Here is a 26,074-nt window from a genome sequence, read left to right as displayed (position 1 = left end):
TAGCATGGGAGATGAGCTCAATTGTCCAGTGGTTTGAACATTCTTTAGCCTGTAGCCACTACTGGGTTTTCCAAATGTGATGAATATGGAGTACAGCACTTTAATAGCATCAGCTTTTAGGATTTTAAATAGCTTTGCTGGGAGTCCATCACCTCCACTAGCTTTATTGGCAGTAGCGCTTCCTAAGGCCCGCTTGACTGCACACTCCAGAATGTCTGACTCTGAGTGAGGGACTACACCATCGTGTTTTCCTGGTCATTAAGATACTTTCTGTACAGTTCTTTTGTGTATTCTTTCCATCTCTTCTTGATCTCTTCTGCTTCTATTAGGCCTTTACCATTTCTGTCCTTTAGTAGATATAATGATCTTTGATATCTCCAATTAAGATATCAGTCCTTTTCTGTTGTTCATTTTCTCTTCATTCTCTGGAAGTTCCTAAGATGTTGGTTTTCCCTTGCTCTTTGCTGCTCATCTCAACTGCCTTGACAATCACATCCAATCTTTGGGATGGTTCTGTTTTGACTCATGCACCTAACATTCCACCTTCCTATGCTCCTCCACTATATATTCATAGGCCTTCTTGAGTTTCTCTGCTGTCTAGCGTGAATTTCATACTGATGATCTGAGACCATAAGCTACTGTTCTTCTTCCATAGTTCTTCAGGCACATTGCTTACAGCATCAGATTTTACTTTGAGGAACTGATCACCATAGTCAGCTCCAGGTCTTGTTTTTGCTGACCATATACAACTTCTCCATTTTCATCTACAAAGAATATAATCAATCTTATTTTGGCATTGATCATTTGGTGACATCCATGTGTAAAGCCGTCTCTTGTGTTGTTGGGAAAAGATGGTTGCTATAACCAAAGCATTCTCTTGACAGAATTCTGTTAAACTTTGTCCTGCTTCATTCTATATTCCAAGGTCAAACTTGCCTGTTACTCCAGGTATCTCTTGACTTCCTACTTTTGCATCCCAATCCCCTATGGTGAATAGGACATCCTTTTTTGGTGTTTATTCTAGGAAGTCTTCTGGGTCTACATAGAACTGATCAACCTCAACTTCTTCAGCATCAGTGGTTGGGGCATAGACTTGGATTACTGTGATGTTGAATGGTTTGCCTGGGAAATGAACTGAGATCATTCTGTCGTTTTTAAGGTTGCACCCAAGTAATACATTTCAGCCTGTTTTGTTGATTATGAGGGCTACTTCATTTCTTCTCTGGGATTCTTGCCCACAGTAGTAGATATAATGATCATCTGAATTAAATTCACCCATTCCTGTTCATTTTCCTTCACCAGTTCCTAAGATGTTGGTGTTTACTCTTGCCATCTCCTGCTTGACCACATCCAATTTACCTTGACTCATGCACCTAACATTCCACCTTCCTATGCAGTACTGTTCTTTACAGCATCAGATTTTACTTTCATCACCAGACACACCCACAACTGGTCTTCATTTCTGCGTTGGCCCAGCTGCTTCACTCTTTCTGGAGCTATCAGTAGGTATCCTCCACACTTCCCCAGTCGCATATTGGACACCTTCCGACCTGGGGGATCATCTTTTGGTGTCGTATCTTTTTGCCTTTTTAGACAGTTCATGGGGTTCTCATGGCTAGTATACTGGAGTAGTTTGCCACTCCCTCCTCCAGTGGATCACATTTTGTCAGAACTCTCCATTATGACCCGTCCGACTTAGGTGGCCCTACACAGCATCTTATAGCTTCATTGAGTTATGCAAGCCCCTTTGCCACAACAAGGCAGTGATCTGTGAAGGGGGAAACAAATTTGGGGGTGAGTAAATCAAAAGTAACTTTATGTATCGAACTTGCACTGGTCATCTATTTTACATATGGTAATGTACCTGTTTCAATGCCATTCTCTCAAATCACCCCACCCTGGCCTTCTCCCACTGAGTCCAAAAGTTTGTTCTTTACATTTGTGTCTACTTTGTTGCCCTGCATGCCTGATCATCAGTTCTGTCTTTCTAAATTCCAAATATATGCATTGATATGCAGTATTTGTCTTTCTCTTTCTGACTTACTTCACTCTGTATAATAGGCTCCAGGTTCATCCACCTCATTAGAACTGACTCAAATGCATTCTTTTTTATAGCTGAGTAATATTCCATTGTATATGTGAACCACAACTTCCTTTCCATTCATCATGTGCCAATGGATGTCTAGGTTGCTTCCATGTCCTAGCTCTTGTAAATGGTGCTACAATGAACATAGGGATACAAGTGTTTCTTTCAGTTTGGATTTCCTCGGTGTGTATGCCCAGCAGTGGGATTGCTGGGTCATATGGCAGTTCTATTCCCAGTTTTTTAAGGAATCTCCACACTGTTCTCCATAGTGGCTGTACCAGTCTGCATTCCTACCAACAGTGTAAGAGGGCTCCCTTTTCTCCATACCCTCTCTAGCATTTATTGTTTGCAGACATTTTGATGATGGGCATTCTGACCAGCGTGAGATGATACTCCATTGTGATTTTGATTTGCATTTCTCTAATAATGGGTGATGCTGAGCATCTTTTCTTGTGTTTATCAGCCATCTGTATAAAGCCGGTGCTCTGGGACAACCCAGAGCAATAGGGTGGGGAGAAAAAGGGTGGAGTTCAGGATGGGAGGGATACATGTATACTTGTAGCTGATTCATGTTGATATATGGCAAAAAAAAATCACAATATTGTAATGTAATTGCCCTCCAAATAAAATTAATAAATTAATCTAAAACAGAAAAAAAAATGTAATTTTATTTAATGTTAGTAGTAGTTCTCAGAATGTGGTCACCTGACCAGCAACATCACTTGGGAACTTGTTAGAAGTGTACATTTTTGAGCCCCGGCATAGTCCTGCTGTAGTTATTGTGTTAATTACTCATATACAACTATAAATGCAAAACAAATTTTTTAAGTTGAAATTTAATATGTTAATAGAATGTGGATAATGTTTTGCTTGGTTCAAGCATCATTTTTCTCTATTATCATAACTGAGAAATCTTTGGTTGCAGTTTTAGAAGTTTATAATTTTAACAAAGTTAGATAATCAATTTTTAGAAATCTGCCTCATCCCAAGGTCATGAAAATATTCTGGTTTCCCTTCTGAAGATTTACTCTTTTACTTACAATTAGATCTGTAATTCATCTGGAATCTATTATTATATACAAGAAACAGATTAAGTTTCATTGTATCCTCCTCTGGATACCCAGTTGACAGCACATTGTTTGAGTCTGTTTTTATCCCCAGTACTCTGCAGTGCTATTTTTGTCATGAGTCGAGTGTTGATACATGTGTAGTTCTATAGAAACCTGTATATGTAAGGTTTCCTTTTTGTTCCACTGGACTGATCGTCCATTACAGTAGTACGTACTGTTTTAATTGTTGTGGTTTTGCAATGAATCTTCATATCAGGTATAACAGCTCTTTCCACTTAAAAAAATATATATTTTCTTCAAGGTTGTCTTGGCTATTCTTGACTCCTTGGATCTCCATGTTAAAACTTCAGTCACATTCTCAACTGCCACCAAGAAGATTTTCTTGGCTATTCTTGGACCTTTTTTAGACCCGAGAATCTTAGGATCAGCTTGTCATAAACAAACAAAAAGCAAGGACACAATCTCTTGAGATTTCAATTGAGATTGCACTGAGTCTATACATCAGTTTGTGCCATTATGATATTAAATATTCCAATCCAGTGGTATATCCCTTCTTTATTCGTGTCTCCTTCATTTTCTACCAACTGAAAACAAAACATAGCAAAAAACACATGATATTCTGTATAGGATTTTTACTCGTCTTAGTTATACACCTAGTACTTGATCTTGTTACAAATATCATGAATAATATAACATTTTGTACTTCATTTTCTGATTGGTTGCTATTATATGAAAGTACAACTCATTTTTGCATATTGACATTGAATCTAAAGCTCATTTATTTATTATAATAGTTATTCTTTTGTATGTACATAAGTAATCAAGACATCTGTAATTAATAAGTACTTCATTTATTATTTTCTGATTCTATTACATTTATTTTCTCACTTTTTTTTAACTGTCTATGACTTTTATTTTTTAATTGAAGGATAATTGCTTTACAGAATTGTGCTGTTTTTTTCCAAACATCATGTCTAGGATTTTTAATACAATGTTAAAGAGAAAAGTAAATTCCTTTGTCTTGCTCAGCATTACAGAGGGCAAGCTTTCATTATATCTCCTTTAAGTAGGTTATTATAGATATTCTTTATCAGATTAGAGATGTTTCCCATTAGTCTTAGTATAATAAAAGAATCATGAATGGATGTTGAATTTTATTGAGTGTTTTGAAATTATCATATTTTGATTTTTTTCTTCATTTTTTATGTCTGGTTTCTTTAACATAATTTTTTGGAGATTCATTCATTTATTGGTTATCCCTGGTTTTTGCTGAGAAGTATGATTATAGTCCATGGGGTAGTGAAGAGTCAGACAGGACTGAGGACTAACACTTTCACATGCCTTATGCATACATAGCTCTTTTGTATATTGAGATATTGGTGGGCATCTGCACCATTTCAGTCTGGGGCTATTACAAACAAGGTATCTATGAATCCTTGTGCAAGTCTTTATGTGAACATGTGTTTTCATTTCTCTTAAATAAATACCATGGACGGGAGTTTTTCCTTTTCCTTTCAAACCTTTCTATCCTTCTATTTAAGGTATTTCTCTTGTAAACCTCATAAATGTGGCTCTATTATTTTCATTCAGTCTGTTCATAATTATCTTTTAGAAACTTATTTCAAAATGAGTGTAATTGCAGATATATTTGAGCTTAAATTTATCATCTTTCTATGTGCTTCACTCATCTCTTTATTTTTCTCTCTTTTCTTGCTCACTCATGGATTTTTTTTTAATTTCATCTGCTCTCCACTTTAGCTAGCAAGCTTTTTTTTTTTTACTATTCTTTTAGTGTTTACCTTCAAAATCATAGCATATGGCCTTGATTTGTTAATATCTAATATGAATTAGGACTGCTTTCCAGGCAATACAGGAACTTTAAACAAATTAATCCCATTTCCCCTTGCCTGTTCCAATGTGTGTGCTTTTGCTGCCATGTGTTTTGATTCTGTTTGTTTACAATTCTGTCTTATGTATTGCAATTGTTTTACACAATGAGTTTTCACTCATGTGTTTGCTTTGCTATTGTTCTTCCTACTCTCGTATCTCTCTGCCCCTATCTGGAATCATTTTCTTGCTCTCTGAGGAATTTTATTAATAATTTTCTGTAGTGGGATCTGTTGATGATCAATGTCAGGCAGTTATTTTCTTTTAACATGGCACTTACCACTCCACAGACTTCAGGTTTCTGTTTTCTGTTCCACTGAGTCAGCTGTCAGTTTTATTTTTACTGATTTAAAGAAAATATGGAGCTTTCCAGGTGGTGCAGTTGTAAAGACCTCACTTGTCAATGCAGGAGACACAGGAGATGCAGGTTTGATCCCTGTACCAGGAAGATCATCTGGAGAAGGAAATGGCAGCTCACTCCAGTATTCTTGCCTGGAAAATTCCATGGACAGAGGATTCTGGCAAGTTACAGTCTATGGGGTTGCAAAGAGTTGGACATGACTTAGAGACTGAGCATGCATGCACACACAAAGAAAAGTATTTCTTTTTTTCTCTGCCTTATTTTTAATACTTTTTTCTGTTTTTAAGTTTCAACAGTTTTATGATGATCTATCTTGGTTTATTTTATTTATTCTTCTTGGGATTGATAGTACTTATTTGAATCTGTGACTTGATGCTTTTAGAATTTCATAAATCTCAGCCATCATCTCTCCAAATATTATTCTTTCCCCATTGTGTTTCTTTCCTTCCTTCTGGGGTTCCAGTTACAGTTATGTTAGACCAAAAGAAGAGTTCCAATTATGGATGTGAGAGTTGGACTGTGAAGAAGGCTGAGTGCTGAAGAATTGATGCCTTTGAACTGTGGTGTTGGAAAAGACTCTTGAGAGTCCCTTGGACTGCAAGGAGATCCAACCAGTCCATTCTAAAGGAGATCAATCCTGGGTGTTCTTTGGAAGGAATGATGCTGAAGCTGAAAGTCCAGTACTTTGGCCACCTCATGAGAAAAGTTGACTCATTGGAAAAAGACTCTGATGCTGGGAGGGATTGGGGGCAGGAGGAGGAGACGACAGAGGATGAGATGGCTGGATGGCATCACCAACTCGATGGACGTGAGTTTGAGTGAACTCCAGGAGATGGTGATGAACAGGGAGGCCTGGCGTGCTGCTATTCATGGGGTCGCAAAGAGTCGGACACGACTGAGTGACTGAACTGAATTGAACATGACCTATATTTCATACTCATTTTTTGAATATTTTTGATGGTTTTTATTCTTTACTGTCTATACTTTAATCTCTTTTTATTCTGATCTACGTATGTTTTATTAATTGGATTCATCTCTAACTACAAAACACTCCTCTAACCTACATGTCGGTGTACCAACCTATTTTAGTTCCTGTATCTGTCTGGGCCTTTCATCACACTGCTCTTCTGTCCTACGCACACATCCTCCAGTATTGATGTCTAGTATCATCCTGTCCTCCGTGTTGTTTTTCTTAATGGTTCCCAAGCAGAGCCAAGCTCTCACACATCCCCACTTGACTTGTACAGACCAACACAGCACTTCATGCACTTATTTGTCTATACCTCTAACTCCTACCAGTAGACTGGGAACTCCTTTGCCTTATTCAGCTTCAAGTTTCCAAGAACCAGCACACAAAAAACCAATAAGTACATTGATGCTGAGTGAATTAGTATAATGCACTCAATCCTGGTTACATGTTAGAATCATATTAGGGACGTGTGTTTTGAAAACAAACAGATATATCAAATCTAGAGGTGGAGTCTAGGCACCAGAACATTTAAAAAAACTACTATGGGTGATTCTAATGCATAGCTTGAGTTGAGGACTTCTGACTTAAAGAAACTGCCTCAAAAGAGATGACTTGATGGTGTAATGGGCTGAGACCTGAAATGGTTTCACATTATGTGAAGCGCCCCAGAAGATATACATGTCAGGGTAATGCATTTGGGTACAGCTGTCCATGGATGCATATTACCAGGAACCCTAGAGAAGACTCACTGTGTGTGTGTGTGTGCGCGCGCGCGTGTGCACGCGTGCGCGCGCACGCATGCGCACACGCACGTGCATAAGTTCACATGTATTTAGGAGGTAAGAATGAGAAAAGGAATCCTCAAGGTCACAGAGGTGACAGCTTGGGAGTCTAATCTGGAGCTCAAGTTGGTAAATAATCTGAAGAAAATTCCTGTCTTCTATCTCCCTTTGCAACGGCGGTATGGGCAGACCATCCCTACCTGTTAGCAGGAGGGTGCCTCATCCCCATTCATCCCAGCACTCTGGGGAGATAGCAGGTGACTGATGAAGGCACCACTAGATAAGAGAAACCCCGATGTCAGTCCTTAGGTGAAGCTATCAGCACTCCTGCCCCAGTTCAGACCTCTCGCTGTGATGAGGCGCGCACTCCTCCAGTTGTCATAGAAACTGGATCTTTCTTTCTGACTCCCATCTCCTTTGCTGTGTGTTTGGTTTCCCGTGTTTTAATGAAATTAGGTATGCAGTGAAGTGTGCACACTTGCCTCCACATGACCATGCCCGCCTCAGATCAAAGCAGCTCGAGATTGTCTTGTGCCTCATGAGGCGAGTGGACGGCGGGGAGCCATGGTCTCCTTCCGCTGTCCCGAGGCTGCGCCCTGCTTCGGCTCCGGCATTTAGAGTCTGACACCAGCCTTCTCCAAGTTCAAATGCAGAAGCTATTTTTGGATTCTCAGATCAGACACAGGACAGAAAATTGGATTAATAAAATATCGAAAATAGGGAGAACATTCTGTGCACCCAAGGGGAGTATTTGTGACGTGCTTTAATTATTGGGAAGATGACCCTAATTGGAGAAAAAGAAAAGCAGCCCTGGATTGATATCAAACTGAGCTTAATAGAGTGTTAACGAGGCCTCCACATTTATAATATATCTCAATTGTCCTCTTGACACGAATTTGGGTCTTCAGTTACAGTCCCTGGTAATGTCCTGAATCCTATTCCTTCGTGTCTTCTGAACCCTTTATTAATAATTTTCCTGTATAAGAAGAGATTTTTAGGAAACAAGTAATTGCTGGATTCTTTGCTGCCCTCAGCTGTGAAGACTAGGATAAGACTGTGGTGTTCTATAAAAAAAAATCATTTAATGAACCATTTTCATTCTCCTTTCTTCTTCTAGGGTGGAAGGGAGTGAGGAGCATTTTCTCTCTTTACAAACTATCAGAGTTCTGGAAGGGAGGTCGTCTGTGGGGTTTCTAAATTATGTCTCTACCACTACAACTTCTCCTCACAGAATTTCACAGAATTCTCCTCACAGAATCTCACCACAACCAAGCAATCACTTGGTTATGCCTCCTGTTCTCTATACCTTCCTGTGCAAGTGTGAGTGCTAAATTGCTTCAGTCGTGTCTGACTCTTTGCGACCGCATGGACTCTAGCCCGCCAGGCTCCTCTGTCCATGGGATTCTCCTGGTAAGAATACTGGAGTGGGTGGCCATGCCCTCCTCCAGGGGATCTTCCTGCCCCCAGGATCGAACCTGAGTCTTTATGTCTCCTGCATTGGTAGGTGGGTTCTTTACCACTAACTCCGTCTGGGAAGCCCCTATACCTTTCTACCTAAGCCGTATTCAGTGAACAGACTTATTCTCTACTTCTTGTTTATACGTCACTTGCCTACGCCGTAAGTTTCTGAGACCAACCTCAGAGGAAGTGCAATGACTGCGTGTTTGCTAGAAAAGTAGATAGGATGAATCTAGTGAGTTGTATGCCCCAGGAGGGCCACTCTGAGTTATATAGGTCAGAAACATTTTTGTTTTACCCATCAGGTAACCCATGACTATAGGAACCACGGTAACCCTTCCTGCTTCCACTGAACACGTCTAAGGTCCTCCACTGGTCAGCCCTTATTCAGCATCTTAGGTCTAAGTCACCTTGCCTTTGGCCTTTGGTCCAAGAATGTCACGTGCAACAGGATGGGATGCTTTAGTATTAGTATCAAAATTATTCCTCCATCCAGGCTCTCTGTGTCTCTGGAAGATTACTGAATTTATTTCAGTCTGTATAGAGATCGATTTTTAGTATCCTGATAGAAACTCCTTTAGATTGAACACTTGCTGAACTTAGAAGTCAAGGAGATGCTCATTGCTTTGTTGAATGAGACTTTCTATTCGCTTGTAAGAACTCAAAAGCCAGTAAACCAGCTCTTATTAATTTTGCTGCACTGGAACTGAGAATCATACCCAAATACCAACTAAATCTGGTCCAGAGGGGTCAGTCTTCCAACAGAGATACAACGCCTGACCTAGCCTTTGCTCAGTATTGAGCATCAGCTGTGATAGGAGGTGAAAGAGTCATTCCTGAGAAGCAGGACATTCCTACAGGGCATCACCTTAAATAACAGCTCAGAAATGGGGGCCTGTTTTGCCCTAAATGTATCAACATCAACATCTTTATGCAGAAATTTGATTTCCAAAACTTTTTAGGGAAACATGACTACGTTCAACACACGAGTCACACCTGGAAATTCCCTTGACCTTAAACACAGTGGGCAGAGTTGTCAACAATGCAAACTTGCCCACAATCTCTGGCCCAGAACTTTCTATTTTAAAAATCACAGGACGTGCCAGTCCCCATGACAGGAACACCCATCCGCCCCTTCCACTTCTATTTCCATCACCCAGTATCCAGCTTTGTCACTGCATCTGACGGTAACAGACTCTAATCAGTGTATTTTCCTTTTATCCTTAGCTTTTACTGACTCAATTTATGTGTCAGTCAGAGAGGCCAGATTATGTCTCACTGAAAAAAAGTCCAAAATTTTGTGCTTAGCACAGCAAAGACTTATTTTTAACTCACAGCAAGTCTACAATGGGTCTGGACAACTCTCCAGGCCAAATGCTCTTCTAGCAGCAGCTAAGGCATCCGGTTGGAAGGAGCCTCCACCAGCTTCTGCCTGTATCTTTGGGACACTCAGACTCCTTGGTTGATCTGTCAGCAAAGAACTGTCCAGAACAGAGTTTGGTAAACCTTCTCTTAAAGGGCTAGATAGTAAATATTTTTGACATTGCAGGCCAGGGGATTTCTGCTGCAACCACTCAACTCTGCCAATGTTGCATGAAAACAGCCATAGATAATATGAAAGTAAATGAGTGTGGCATGTGCCAACAAAATTTAATTTACAAAAACAAGTAGTGTGCTGGATTTGGCTTGCAAGTCATAATTTTCTGATTTCTGGTGTACAGTCTGTCACTGGCATTAAATGGTTTTGCCTGAATTCTACACATAACATTTTACTCACATTTTATTTGTGAAGTCATATGATCACGCCTTCAGGAGCCAGAGAAGTATCAGTTTCCCATGTTTTCAGAGGAGAAATGAGAGACTATGAGTTTTACTGATTTTTTCATGCTGTTTTATAAAGTTCAGAGTAAATGGAAATTCTAGAAATAGTGATTCAATCAGACATCTTAGATTTGAATAAATCTGCAGTCACCTGGTCTCCCCCATGACCCAGGGAAAGAAGTTTAACTTTTTGGACTGTCAACATCTTTATTTGTAACATGAAGATGTCTGTCTTCCTAAAACGAACATGAGAATCAAGTGAGATATTTCAGGACAAAGGGATTTGGAAACTCAGCCTTGGAGATTCATGCCATTAGCATTTACTACTGTCTAGAGCTTTGTAGGGCCCAGAGTCAGGCTGTTCTTCAGTTTAAGGTCTAGGTTTTGTCATACTCTGAGTTCCAAACTCAAGGTCCAAAGTTGTGGCCTCTTCCAGGACTTTCGCTTAAGCTCTAGAGCTGGAGTCCAAAATTCATCTTTCCTATTCTCTGTAGACGACAGCCCATGACACTGCACGGAGTGGAAACTGGCAGTGGAATGGCTAGCTGAACTAAACAAGGGACAAAAGGGAAAAACAGGCACATGACCTCTTTTGGGGAAGCAAAACTGTTTTTATGAGGGATGCAAATTTTTTTTAGGGATGCAAATTTTTTTCTCCCTGCCGTTTCCCTCTTGGTATCCAGAAGAGTGTCATTATCTCTTAAACAGTTCTCCTAAACCACTTCAATCCTGTGCATTTGTTAGTCTAACATGATGTGCTTTAACTCCACTCTGTTTTCAAGCCTCCAGGGTGGCTGAGAAAGGAGTGAGGGAGGTGGGAGGGGCTGGAGGGGAGAGTAAGGGGAACAGCCTTCACGAAAACATTTGAAGGAAGCAAACTGACGTTTTGGTGAGCATTTTCCCTGTGCCAGGAGCATTACACACATTATCTGATTTTATCACCATAATAATACTGCATTGCAGGCTTTTTTATTTCCACCATAGAAACGAAAACTCAAAGAGTTTAGGTGACATTCCTAGGACCACACAGCTAGAAAGCTGCAGAGCCAGGATTTTGAATCTGGCTGACTTTTCACCCTTCTAGGTTGGGTCCTCCACAAAGGAACTCCATCCAGATGGGTGTCAATGATGCTTCTTCCTTTCAGGGAAGTTTACTGAGTCTTCTATCCCAGTGGGAAAGGCTGGTAATACCCAAGGTAATTCAGTACTGACGTACTTCCATGCTGCATCCTTCCCACTTAAGGACATCATTCACACCTGGTTCTCCTTCCTAGCCTCCATGCAGATTTAGGGCTGAGTTTGCAGACCCAAGGGCTTCCCTAATGGTTCAGATGGTGAAGAATCTGCCTGCAGTGCAGGAGGCCCAGGTTGCATCCATGGGTCAGGAAGATTCCCCTGGAGAAGAGAAACGCTACCCACTCCAGTGTTCTTGCCTGAAGAATTCCATGTGCAGAGGAGCCTGGTGGGCTACAGTCCAGGGGTCACAGAGTCAGACATGACTGAGCAACTAGCACTTTCACTTTTCACTTTTGAAGACCCAGGGGATGTATTTTGTCAATAAGCAATGGAAAATAAGCAAACTCTTAGGGAAGGGAACCTCAGTAAGAAGATAAGGAGACAGGATTGATAATGATGATAATTGTTAATAGTTACTATTCCCATTTACCAACCACATTCACGTAATCCTGACAAAAATCCTATGAAGTAAATACTAGTAATTATATTTTGAAACCGAGGCACCGAGATATGAGGCAACTTGCGCAAAGTTACACAGCTAGCAAATAAAAGAACTGGGATTTTGAGACTCCCTGGTGGTCCAGAGGTTAAGAGTCCACGTAGCGGTGCAAGGGACACTGGTTCTGTCCCTGATCTGGAAAGATCCCACATAGAGCAGAGCAACTAAGCCTGTGCACATTGCAACTACCAAGCCTGTGCGCTCTGCAGCCCATGTGCCACAACCAAGACCCAACAGGGTAAAATAAAATACTTTACTAAATAAAAGACCTGGGATTTGAACCTAGAAAGGAAGACCCCAAAGCCTAGTCTCTTATCCACTCTGCTAGACATCTCAACCAGCTAGGAGAGTTTTTTAAAATGCCAGTACCCAGCCCTTACCGTTAGAGGTTCTGATGTATTTGGTGTGAGACAGGTGTTGATATCGATCAGTCCTGGATGTTCTTTGGAAGGAATGATGCTAAAGCTGAAACTCCAGTACTTTGGCCACCTCATGCCAAGAGTTGACTCATTGGAAAAGACTCTGATGCTGGGAGGGATTGGGGGCAGGAGGAGAAGGGGACGAAGGAGGATGAGATGGCTGGATGGCATCATTGACTCCATGGATGTGAGTCTCAGTGAACTCCGGGAGTTGGTGTTGGACAGGGAGGCCTGGCGTGCTGCGATTCATGGGGTCGCAAAGAGTCGGACATGACTGAGAGACTGAACAGAACTGAACTGAACTGAAAGTATTCTAAATCTGAAGTGCAGCAAAGTTGAAACTGTGTGACTCAGTTACTTCATCTCCCTGGCCCTCAGCTTCTTCATCTCAGTATGGGGGCCAGGGAACTGTGAAGGGCAACTTGAGAGGTCGCAGTAAGTGAAGAGTCCCACTGGCCTTTGATGGGTGACTTCCAAGGACACTAGCATCAATTGATATTAGAGACAGTATCTCCTGATGTTTTTCTTGCCCAAATTATTAATAACATCCCGCTCGTCTCATGTGTGAGCATGCCCTTTGGCTCTCAAAATCTGCACGTGCATGATTCTAAATTCTACTGAGTATCAAGGGAGATGGAATTCTTTCCCTCATTGCTGAATGGATAATTCTCCCTTAAAATTTTTAACCAGTCAAACGGTAAAGGCAGGCATGCTGTGCATGCTGTCACTTCAGTCCTGTCCATCTCTTTGCAATGCTATGGGCTGTAGCTGGCCAGCTTCCTCTGTCCACGGGATTTTCCAGGAGAGAATACTGGAGTGGGTTGCCACACCCTCCTCTAGGGGATATTCCAGAACCAGGAATCGAACCCAAGTCCCCTGTCTCCTGCATTGGCAGGTGGGTTCTTTACCACTAGCGCAACCTGGGAAGGCCAAGCTGTGAAGGAGACCCAGGCAAGTCTCCAGACTGATCTTCTCCTAGAACAGGGTCTCCATGACTGAGGAAGTGCATCTTCAGTCTGAGCCTAGAATTTCTCATTTACAAAATGGGATTTTTAAAAAGTTCAAAGGGCTCTTCTAGAGATTGAATAAAACGTCAAACGTCACATACATATCATAGAACATAGAGGTACTTGGCATATAATAAATACTTATGAATAGAATATGCATACATGATGAAATAAATGTCATTTTCCTTATTGGTCTGATTAAAGAAGAAGCTATGCTAATTTATGTAAAGCATGATGAAAGTTAACATAAATAATAATTACAGATGCCTAGCAAGATGATCAAACCAGTCAATCCTAAAGAAAATCAATCCTGAATATTCACTGGAAGGACAAATACTGAAGCTGATGCTCCAATACTTTGGCCACCTGATGCAAAGATCTGACTCATTAAAAAGACACTGATGCTGGGAAAGATCAAAGGCAAGAGGAGAAGGGGATGACAGAGGACAAGATGGTCGGATGGCATCATCAACTCAATGGACATGAGTTGAGCAAGCTCTGGGAGATGGTGAAGGACAGGGAAGCCAGGTGTGCTGCAGTCCATGGGGTCGCAAAGAGGCAGACATGACTGAGTGATTGAACAACAAAAAGTATGATGATGTCTTCTAATTCTGTGTTTATTGCATTTTAAAATGTGGGTGTGTTTCTATTACTGCAAGAAATTAAGCTAACACATAAAAAGCATGTAAAAGCCATAAGTGCAAACCCATATGTGATCCCACCACTGGATATGCACATCAGAAAGGAGAAGACACCTCCCTAGGAGGATCTTTTATTTGCAAATCAGGGGAAGAATGTGAAGATTCCTACAGTCCACTGGGGAGTCTCAGGGCTAAATCCCTCTACATTTGAAATTGAAAGAGACACGTGTACCCTAATGTTCATCGCAGCACTGTTTACAGTAGCCAGGACATGGAAGCAACCTAGATTCCCATCAGAAGACGAATGGATAAGAAAGCTGTGGTACATATACACAATGGAGTATTACTCAGGCATTAAAAAGAATACATTTGAATCAGTTATAATGAGGTGGATGAAACTGGAGCCTATTATACAGAGTGAAGTAAGCCAGAAAGAAAAACACCAATACAGTATACTAACACATATATATGGAATTTAGAAAGATGGTAATGATAACCCTGTATGCAAGACAGCAAGAGAGACAGATGTATAGAACAGTCTTTTGGACTTTGTGGGAGAGGGCGAGGGTGGGATGATATGAAAGAATGGCATTGAAACATGTATAATATCATATGTGAAATGGATCACCAGTCCAGGTTTGATGCATGAGACAGGGTGCTCGAGGCTGGTGCACTGGGATGACCCAGAGGGATGGGATGGGGAGGGAGGAGGGAGGGGGTTCAGGATGGGGAACACATGTACACCCGTGGTAGAGTCATGTCAATGTATGGCAAAACCAATACAATATTGTAAAGTAATTAGCCTCCAATTAAAATAAATATATTTTTTAAAAAAAGAAATGGAATGTAAATCTGCAGGCTATAGGGAAGGCAGGGGACCAAGGCAAACTTGCTGAGAGGGGCCCTTGAGAGGTGGACAGACAGAGGATAACTGGCTTATCTTCATTTTTGTCTTTCTACTGAATCCTTAGTAAAATATTCATTTTCTTCCTTAAGCTCTTGTGGACTTAAATCTATTTCTTGAATTTCTTAATCAAAAGTGCTGGGTTCCCTTTCAAGTTGGTTTAGAGACAGGAAAAAATGACCATTCATGGGTTTCTACCCTCAAAAACTAAAAACTTCTGAATTGTTCATCATCACACTGCTGATGGCGAGAGAACCTAAGGTGCCCATCCCTGAGGAACAGGCAAGATGCAGGAAAGATGCCCATCTGGATACTGTTTAGCAGAAAGAAGCAACAGATGAGGCTGTTTACTTGCAACAACTAGAGAACATAAAAACATAATGAGACCAAATTAGCACAGTGCCATTCAAATAAATGTAAAACATTCATACAATAAGAGCCCTGAATTTTATGAGGATAAACAAAACTCAGAGATTCATATTCAACATGTTAGAATCGCAGGATTGGGCAGTGCAGTAAAATTAGAATGAAAAGTTATGGATGCATGGATGGACAGGTGAATTTAGAAAAACACAAATAGGAACGAGAGGCCTTGAATGAGCCAGTGATCATGGAATTGCAGAAAATGATTAACTCAGCTCTCCATAATAAAACACTTCACCTTTCAAAGCATTCCTGCAACAACCCAGAAATTAGTAGCAGCAGCAAAATCAATACTCTCCATTCTCCTTTGTTCAGGAAGCTTGTAAAATTAATGCAAAGAGGTAGACCACTCCTAGGGAATTTGATAGTTTTGCTGATTTTTAAAAGTTCAGATACTGTTTCAATGCCAAGCTGAAAAGGCTGCTTAATGTATAATTCCAACTATATAAAATTCTGGAAAAGGCAAAGCTATGGGGACAATAAAAAGATTGTGTCTGCCAGGGCTTGGGGACAAGGGAGAGAGAGATGAACAAGTGGAATATAAGGGGTTTTGATAGAGTAACAGAAGATATAGGTCACGATACATTTGTCAAAACCCATAAAATGTACATCAAAGAGTGAACCCTCGTGTGAACTATGGATTTAAGTTAATTGTAATATATTGGCACATCAGTTGGAACAAATGCACCACACTGAACAAAACGAAAGCAAACACACCAAAATATTTTAGTATAACACATGATGCAGAAGAGTATAAGAAACAGAGAGAGCTACCTTAAATTGAGGATACAACGGCAATCATACTAGAAGAAGTTGATGCCAGGTGCCTCCAGGCAGAACAGAGCCAGACTCTGAACAGAATGTGTTTTCTCTTCAGAAAAATGGGGTAGATAGGTGTACTGCTGTAACCTCTGGAAATGGTTATGCAAGTACTCTTGTAGAGAAAGACGTGTCTACTCTCTTTTGCATACAGGAAGATACTTCTAGCAACTACAGGAGCCTGGGCCTTATTGATTTATTTAATGATTAAATTTTTTCTATGAGTTTTCAGAACTAAGGGGAGCACATTGTAAAGACAGAGGCAGCAGCAACATAGTTCTTGTATTATAAACTGCATCTCTTTAACTTTCCATGGGTAGATCTCTTCTCCATAAGGGAAAGAAAAGAGCTAATTCATAAGGAATCGTTTGAAAGCAGTGTGGAAAAAAAAATGTGTGTATGTATGTTGAAGGGGGCAAGATAGAGGTAGAAATGGATCCTCCCATTAAAAAGAATTTGATATGAACTACCTTGACAGCTGGTAAAGGAAGTGGGTATAGAACAATGACCTGAAGAATTATCCTGAAACCTTATCCAAACCCGCTAATGTCACCAGGGACTATCGTAAAACATACTCACATTGCAATCCTTTCCTCAAGCTCTTTGACAGAACAGAGTATGTGAAGGGTTGTGTGATGATCCTGGATAATTGGGCAAACAGATACAACCAGGTTTTAACAAAACTCTCTAATCTCTAAGTTTAGCGCAGGGCAAGTGGCTCTTGAACTAACCCGATTAGAGAGAAAACTTAGTGGAGAAAGGGTAAGGAAACAGAAGACCACCAGTAATAGCGAAAGGGTAGCATTGGAGTCAAAATGACCTGGGTTGTAATAGCAACTGTCACTATACGTATAGTGACATTGGGCCAGCAAGTAAGCCTGTTGCAGTCCAGATTTCCTCGGTAGTAAAATAGTAGTGCAGTATTTACTTTTCATAGTTTTATAAGGACCTCAAACAATAAATGTATATCTCTCAATGCCTGAAACAGACAGTACTCCATGTAGGGGGCTATTATAATTGCAGTCCAAGTTTAAGAAAAGTGCCACTCTCCCATCAGCAGTGGTATAAATGGGTTTAGGTAGAAGAGCTGGACTTCCCTGGTGGCTCAGGAGTAAGAATCCTCCCTGTCCATCACCAACTCCCAGAGTCTACCCAAACCCCTGTCCATCGAGTCGATGATGCCGTCTAACCATCTCATCTTCTGTCGTCCCCTTCTCCTCCTGCCTTCAATCTTTCCTAGCATCACAGTCTTTTCAAATGAGTCAGTTCTTCAATCAGGTGGCCGAAGTGTTAGAGTTTCAGCTTCAACATCAGTCTTTCCAATGAACACCCAGGACTGATTTCCTTTAGGACGGACTGGTTTGATCTCCTTGTGGTCCAAGGGACTCTCAAGAGTCTTCTCCAACACCACAGTTCAAAAGCATCAATTCTTCAGCACTCAGCTTTCTTTATAGTTCAACTCTCACATCCATACATGACTACTGGAAAAACCACAGCTTTGACTAGATGGACCTTTGTTGGCAAAGTAATGTCTCTGCTTTTTAATATGCTACCTAGGTTGGTCATAACTTTCCTTCCAAGGAGTAGGCGTCTTTTGATTTCATGGCTGCAGTCACCATCTGCAGGGATTTTGGAGCTCAAAAAAATAAAGTGTGCCACTGTTTCCCCCTTCTAATTGCCATGAAGTAATGGGACCGGATGCCATGATCTTCATTTTCTGAATGTTGAGCTTTAGCCAACTTTTTCACTATCCTCTTTCACTTTCATAAAGAGGCTCTTTAGTTCTTCTTCACTTTCTGCCATAAGGGGGTGTCATCTGTATATCTGAAATTATTGATATTTCCCTAAGTATCTGTAAAAAGAATATAGTAGTAGTACTTAAACTGGGGGATCCTTTGAAGGCTTAAATGATGCAACTCATGTAAAATAATTACATGAGTGTAATTACAAGAGAGCAAGCACTTCATAAATGTTAGTTGTTATTATCTTTATTTGTAAAATGTCTCAAAGCCTGCCTAACATGTAAGAGACAATCAGTACATGTGAATGGTCGCCTCCACCACGTGTTCCTGGCTCCAGGAAGTAGAACTCATCCTCCCAGTTCGGTGGAGGACTCCTACCCTCCTGACTTTCACCTGCTTGAACACAGGCCTCTGGGGCTCAGGCAAATGAAGATAAGAGAGGCCATTTTCAAATTTAATAAACACACAGCCACTCACGGGGGTGTCTCACATCCCCACTGGCAGTTCACAGACAGTCTTTTCTCAATTACCTGCAGCTAATTTTAACAGGAGGCTTACCTTGCTCACTTTGCTTTTTATATTCACCATTGGCCCCTCCTGAGCCCCAGCGGGATCTGCTCAGAGAGTCTAAACCCATATTAATATCCTGAGCAAAACATAATTAGAAAACGCGATCATCAGCCACAAGAAAAGTGCAGTGCTGGCCAAAGCTATAGATAGAGTGAGTGGAATGTGGGGTTTATGCTTTTTTTGACATTTTCACTTGCTTTGGATTCCTCACCTCATTACTTCCTTTTATCAGAAAAATAGGAAATCAAAGCGCTTAGGCGTCTATCTACTTTCCACCCAGAGGCTGGCAGAGTAGGGCTGGTGACCCAGACCAGCTGATGGCCTATTTCTCTGAGTCAACCTTCCAGAGAACACAGCCATGCCCATCATTTGCGTTTTGCCTTTGGCTGCTTTTGAGCTAAAGTGGCAGAGAAGTAGCAACAGAGACCAGATGGCCCACAAAGCCTAAAACATTGACTATCTGGCCCTTTACAGAAAAAGTTTGCTGGCCTTCATTCCACTGTATCCATAAGAGAGACAGCTTCTGGAAGAACCCAAGATGTCTTCTTCCAACCGGCGCTGATAGCCAGCACCTGCCTCCAAGTCCAGTGGGTGACTTGGGCGGCATAAGAACTGATGCTTGGGCTGTGGAAATGGGCTGGCAGAGGAGGAAAACCCCAGGGAGGGCAGGGCCCTGCTCACTGCTCCTGAGGAGGGAAGGCCCAGGGCCCTGCTCACGCTCCTGAGGAGGGAAGGCCCAGGGAAGACCTGCTGAGTCCTGTGCAGTCTGGAGGCCTCCTCAGAGCCAGTCTGATCTTCCTGGGGCAAAGCTGTTGATGGTGGCCAGGGTTCTGTAACTCACAGCCTGGGGGGCCTGAGTTTACGAGTGTACGTGAGATTCACTTTACGTCAACTGTAGCCAAGAATTTGCATGCCTAAAACGTCCTGAGATATCTGCACTTAATGCAGATTGCTGGCTATACCCAACTGGATAACTTGGGGTGAGGTCTAGGAAGCACTGATGTACTTTTTTTTTTTTAACAGATATTACTAGTGTCATGGTTGTTGTCGCATGTTCTTATTGTTCTTTATGTCAGTGGCCCAGATAAAACACTTTAAAGAACAGTGTCCTGATGATGTGGTCTTAATCATTTTGGCGTAACAAACTACATAAGTATTTCATAGAAGCTATGGAAACTTCAATCAAAAAAAACAACAGAATGTATGTGTATAGACAGACCCAATGCTTCCTACAACTTTAGAGAGTTCTGGACTCCCCAAGGCCATCATTAAGAACCCCAAGTTACAAGCCATCCTAAAATAATGGCTATGAGAGAGAAAGTGTAGGGATGTATGATGGAAGATTGGGGGACTTGCTCCCAACAGCTGTGGCTCCCTTTTCCCCTTCTTGTGGGCTTGCATGGAGAACAGTTTCTCCTCTATGATGTGGCTGTAGGATGCTCTTCCAGATGAAGTCACCGTGTCGTGAAGGTCACATGAGGGAATATGGATGAAAGCAAATTGCAAAACTCTGAAGTACCATGCACACATAAGGGATAGTGATGATGCAATGTCAGCTATCAGGGGCTGGCTTCCAGATGCACACCATCCTCAGCTCTGTGATGGTGGCCCTCTCCTCCCATGTCCTTCAAGTCCCATCTTGACGAGACAGGCTGCCTGCCCCATCGTTCTCAGTGCCGTGGTGCCCTGAAGAATTTCACCTTGTAAAATAACTGACCACTGGATATTTCTGCCCTGGAGCTCTGCCAGCCCTACCACACTTCGGTTCAGTTCAGTTCAGTTCAGTCACTCAGTCGTGTCTGACTCTTTGCGACCCCATGAATGGCAGCACGCCAGGCCTCCCTGTCCATCACCAACCCCCGGAGTTCACCCAAACTCACATCCATCGAGTTGGTGATGCCATCCAGCCATCTCATCCTCTGTCATCCCCTTCTCCTCCTGCCCCCAATCCCTCCCAGCATCAGAGTCTTTTCCAATGAGTCAACTCTTGGCATGAGGTGGCCAAAGTACTGGAGTTTCAGCTTTAGCATCATTCTTTCCAAAGGACACCAAGGGCTGATCTCCCTTAGAATGGACTGGTTGGATCTCCTTGCAGTCCAAGGGACTCTCAAGAGTCTTCTCCAACACCACAGTTCAAAAGCATCAGTTCTTCGGTGCTCAGCTTTCTTCACAGTCCAACTCTCACATTCATACATGGCCACAGGAAAAACTATAGCCTTGACTAGATGGACCTTTGTTGGCAAAGTAATGTCTCTGCTTTTGAATATGCTATCTAGGTTGGTCATAACTTTCCTTCCAAAGAGTAAGCGTCTTTTAATTTCATGGCTTCAGTCACCATCTGCAGTGATTTCGGAGCCCAAAAGAATAAACTCCCACACTTAGTGTGCCCCAATCATGAAACCAGCTCCTCTTCCTCTTTATTTCCTGGTTTTGCTCTGATTAGATGATATTTTGCAATATTAATGTGTGCCCCTTCCCCTTTGTATGTTTTTCTTTCCCCCCTTCCTCCCCCTACCACCCACTCAGCTCTTTCATGAGAAAGAAAAGCAGAAATGGGGTTATCTGTTATGGGAGAGGAAGCTCTTCTACACGGGAAGACCAAGGAAAGCTCCCCCGAGGGGCAACACTGAAGACTAAATACAGAGAAAGAGAAGAAGTGAGTCCTGAACTTTAGCAGAGTGCCGTGCTCCACATCCCCCAGAGGAAAAACAAGTGTCAAGACTGAGTGGGGAGCCTGGCTCATGTGTTTAAGGATGAGGTGGAGGCAGCAATGGCCGGAGGAAGCTGGGAAGGGGTGAAGGATGAGCGGCATGCTCACGGGGACCAGGGTCCTGAGGCTTCTATTCTGAGTGATTCAAGAACTGGAACTTAAACCATAAAAGATCACTCTGACTGTGTTAAGCATCAGAATCACCTTTCAGAAGCCTCCCTCTTGCTGTGTAGGGTCTCAGGCAGAAGCCAAGCAGCCAATTAGGAGGCTTGTTCGCAGCCTCAGCAGGAGACAGCCACGGGGCTCAGACTCAGTGCAGAGGTGAGGGCAGTAAAGCAGATCACGCTTGAAATGAGGGTTAGAGCAGGATATGAAAGAAAGAAGACCAGGAGAGCTGCACGCTGCAGAATCTGACAGAGCTAAGATGATTTTCTCTCAAGACAGAGTCAACTTGGCTGTGGGAGTGCGGCTGGATCAGACATTTGGTGCTCACTGGAGATGCGTGTAGTAACCATCTACATAGGGACAAAGAGTGGACAGCTCAGCACATCAGCCTGGAGTTCAGGGGAGACGGACATGCCAATGTCAAGAGTGTGTCCCACAGGGTTCCGAGGGCATTTGATTGTCTGTGGTTGGATGAGCATCCTAAGGGGGAGGGTGTGGATGGAGAGGGGAATATTGGAGAACTCCAGTGTAAAAAAATGGGGTAGAAACACAGAATTCACAGAGGAAACTGGGAAGAGGGACTTGTGAGGTAATGAGACAATCAAAACAGAGTGGTCTGTACAACAGACTCACTTTTCTGTACAGCTGAAACTAACATAACATTGTGTTATGTTAACTAACATAAATCAACTATGGCCCAATAAAAATTAAAAATTAAATTCAACAAAAAATAATTTTGTTTGCAAAAAAAAATAAATAAATAAATAGTGAAGTCCTAAAAGTAAAAGGAACGGCTCAATAAGGAAGAGATAATTCAACAGCATCAAGCACTAGCTGTACTTCCAATAAGGACTGAGACCTGCCCATGGATGTCAGCGGTGTGCTATGTTCAGCTCTGTGGATTTGCAATGTTCCCTGGGAGAATTAGGAATTATTTGTCCCCAGGAGTTACAGGGACATTTAGATTGAGACAAAGAGTTGTTCCAAAGCGAAGCTAACCTGATGGATTCCTATCTGCTGAGCAGGGTGCCTGCCCTTTTCTCAGGTCCAGAGAAGTGATTTTTCATCAGAGGAGAAACCTGTCACCCCTTTGAGATGCCAAGCCATAAATCTTCTTTCCACCAACTTGCTAATAGTTTTTGTTGCCACCTTTCCTGATAATCCAGAGTAATTGTTATGAAATATGGGCTTGTTCTAGCCCTGCCAGCTACGGCGCCTCCATCCTCTGCAGGTCCCGGGAGAGCAGAGGCTCTGTGTCTGTCACTGGGTGTGCGTGTGTTAGAAGCACAGCAGATGCTGTTACCAAGAGCGTGACATCCTGCTGAAACTGGAGGCGCCACACATCAACCCTGAAATCTGAGAGCCAGTGGCCCCTCCTGCCCAAAATACATCAGCAAGTGGCCTCTGCATTGTTTAATGCATTCTGTTTCTTGTGGAGACAGAAGGAAAATGAATCCTGTTTAACCAGGGGAACAAAAACATACTTTCATATGTGCTTTTACTTATTCCATAGAAATGTATTGAGCATCTGACGTTGTCTGTAGGATACAGGGTTAAGTTTGATAGAAATGAGCAATCTAACATGTACATCTTATGAAATTCAGAATTAGTAGGAATTAGCTGAAAGAATATTTTCTCTGGGAAGAGTACTAGATTGGGAGATATGGTGCAGGGGTTCAGTAAGTGCAGCTCTAAGCGTCCCCTTTTCCTTCTGAAGAATGCACTCAGATCAGTGACCATGGGATTTTGCCTGTCCATAATGAACTCCCACCAAATCTTAAAAATCCTTGCAAAAGGCTTAGCAAGCCTCTTAAACCCAACATGGAAACTTCAACAAGAGTCCCATGGAGGATGAAAAAACTGCCTTTTCAAGTCTCTTCTCCATGGTTCAATGTCTTGCCAACTTGCTACACTGGCCCCCCATTCTATAATGGTGAGGTGACATCAAATATTCCCTGTAGCTTTGCAATGATAGGTAGTGAGTGAACATACACAGCTGGATATCTCCAGAGTGTAAGTGGGATCCACTGTGGCCTGCTGCTGCTGCTCTTTAGTCATTAAATCATGCGCAACTATTTGCGACCTCATGGACTAGCCCACCAGGCTTCTCTGTTCATGGGATTTCCCAGGCAAGAATACTGGAGTGGGTTTTCCATTTTCTATGATTGCCATATACTGGGCTAAGTCTTGGGGATATAAAATTGAAGACAAATTCTTTCCCTTAAGAAACGCAAATGGAAAAAGAGTTTGTAAATGTCAAGTGACTTTAAGGAAAGAAGCATCTTTTGGCAGATCCAGCCCTAGTCTTGGCTCATGAATCCTCTGGCTAAACCTGTGTCTCAATCTTGACTGTGGTCATCCAATAACTGAAAATTGTCAAGTTAAGATCTGATAAGGTTGTTTTAACAATTGCTTGAGCAATGGTTTCTGCATTATAGTTAAAGCCTAACAATTTACTTCCAACTTTCATAATTTAATATAGAAAGTACATCAAGTCAAGTGACCCAACACTAAATTAGTTTAGGATTTCTAAGTAAGTGCAAATGCCTGAAATAAACAACTGGAAAGTATCATGCTCTTCCTCTGTGCCAGGCATTGTGCTAAGAGCTTTATATGGGTTCTCTTACTGAATTCACAAACCTCTAAATAAGTACTATTATTATCTCCCATTTCACAGATGAAGAAAGTGTTTTGAGTCAGGACTCAAGCCCATAATGTCTGACACTAGAGTCCAGCCTTAAGCCTTATAATGAAACATTTCATCACACAAGGTTGATTCAGACTGCTTACATCCACACTTGATGAACATTAACACATTATGAATGGTTTTATACACTGGCGTAACTTACTCAGCAGAATGGTTAGAGTCAGGGATGGCAGGACCCAAGGACATCAGCAAAGTTGTGTAAGGATAACTGACAGATCTCACTTTGGTCAATTCCTTTGCATTCTTTTATACACAAAAGCGCTGAACAGACTCTGAGGCCCAAATCTTTTTCTCTACCCCTTTGATGAACAAAGACAAGGACTTTAAAACTGTTAGAGAATAACAGAAGTAAGATATAAAGTCAGATTAATATCCCCACATCTCAGTTGGCTAAACTTGGTTGATTCTGGCAGCTTTCTCACATTTATAGGTGATCCTTTCTCCATCAAGACCACCAATATCATCCTTTTCTACTTTTCTCATTTTTTCTCATTCTTCAAGATTGAGTTTAAGGGTCACTTCCTCCAAAAAGCTCTCCTGAATTCTCAGAACTAACCAAATGGATCTCATCTATTTCCTGTACCATTATAGCATTATAGCTGTCTCACACTTTGCTCCATTCCATACTAGGCTATGAAACCTTTTAAACAAAGACTGTGATTTACTCCTCTTTGTATACTCAACATGTAACAGAGTGGTAAACATATAATAGATACTTGATAAATGAATGAACAAATACTTTCTCATACAGACCAAGTGAGTTTGGTCTGCTTATAACCAGAGTCTACCTGCTTAAATTTAGTTATCAGTCACTTGGTTTCAGTACAGCACATGTCCACCCTCACAACTGAAAACAGAACTTATGATCTAATTGAAACTCAGATCTAGAAACAATAACAGAGATAAGCTGGTCCAGCCTTCTTTATATTGGTAAAGAAATCGAGCCAAGAGTCCTGAAGAGCTTTTCCCAAGGATGCCCAGGTACTCAGGGGCAGATCTGGGAATGAAACCTAGAATTTGACTCCTAACCAGATGTCACTGACATTTCCCCCAACTGGGGCTCCTAGCACACTTACCATGAGCAAGTTCTTCCCAATGGATTGATTCATCTACATTGAGATGTCCTCAAAGTAACAAATGAAAAGTTACAAACAAAACACAAATTAATTTTCCATATGTTGTTAAAACCAAATCGCAGAGTCTCTCATCCCTGTTAGCACTCAATTACAATTTCTAAAACATGTTTCAAAAATTCAGTTATTCCCAGCCATTGTTTATTATTTCTCAAATAATTTGGTGCAGAAAAAAGAAATTTTAAAAGTGTTGCTGCTGCTTTTTATCTTTAAATGGACAGTCAAGGACATCTACCATAAGAAAAATCCTCATTTCAGCCAGAACATTGATTTCAATAAATCTATTCAAAGCAATAAAGTGGCTTTTTTTCTTTTTGGTAAAATACACTCACAGTTCACAAAGTATTTTGTTGATAGAAATGTTAGCAAGCAATGACAGATGTGCAGCCTAAAACTGCTGAAATGTAGAATAAGACCCACCAGTCATTAAAAATTAAAACATTGCTTCAGTGGACACTTAGTCTAGAGTGGTTTACACAGCACCATGATGGAGCTTCTGCAGGTGCATCACAAAGAGCAAGGGATGCGCAAGCAGAAACATCTGCAGAAGTCCAATTCTATCATCTGTTAACTCTGTGGCCACTGGTGAGAGGTTTAATCCTCTCCATTCCATCCATCAAGTGAAGAAATATGTAATGACCACCTATATGATGCAGGCTCTATT

This window comes from Bos mutus, chromosome 19 (assembly GCF_027580195.1).
Source record: "Bos mutus isolate GX-2022 chromosome 19, NWIPB_WYAK_1.1, whole genome shotgun sequence".
Taxonomy (NCBI): domain Eukaryota; kingdom Metazoa; phylum Chordata; class Mammalia; order Artiodactyla; family Bovidae; genus Bos; species Bos mutus.
Note: the sequence above shows the minus strand (reverse complement) of the source record.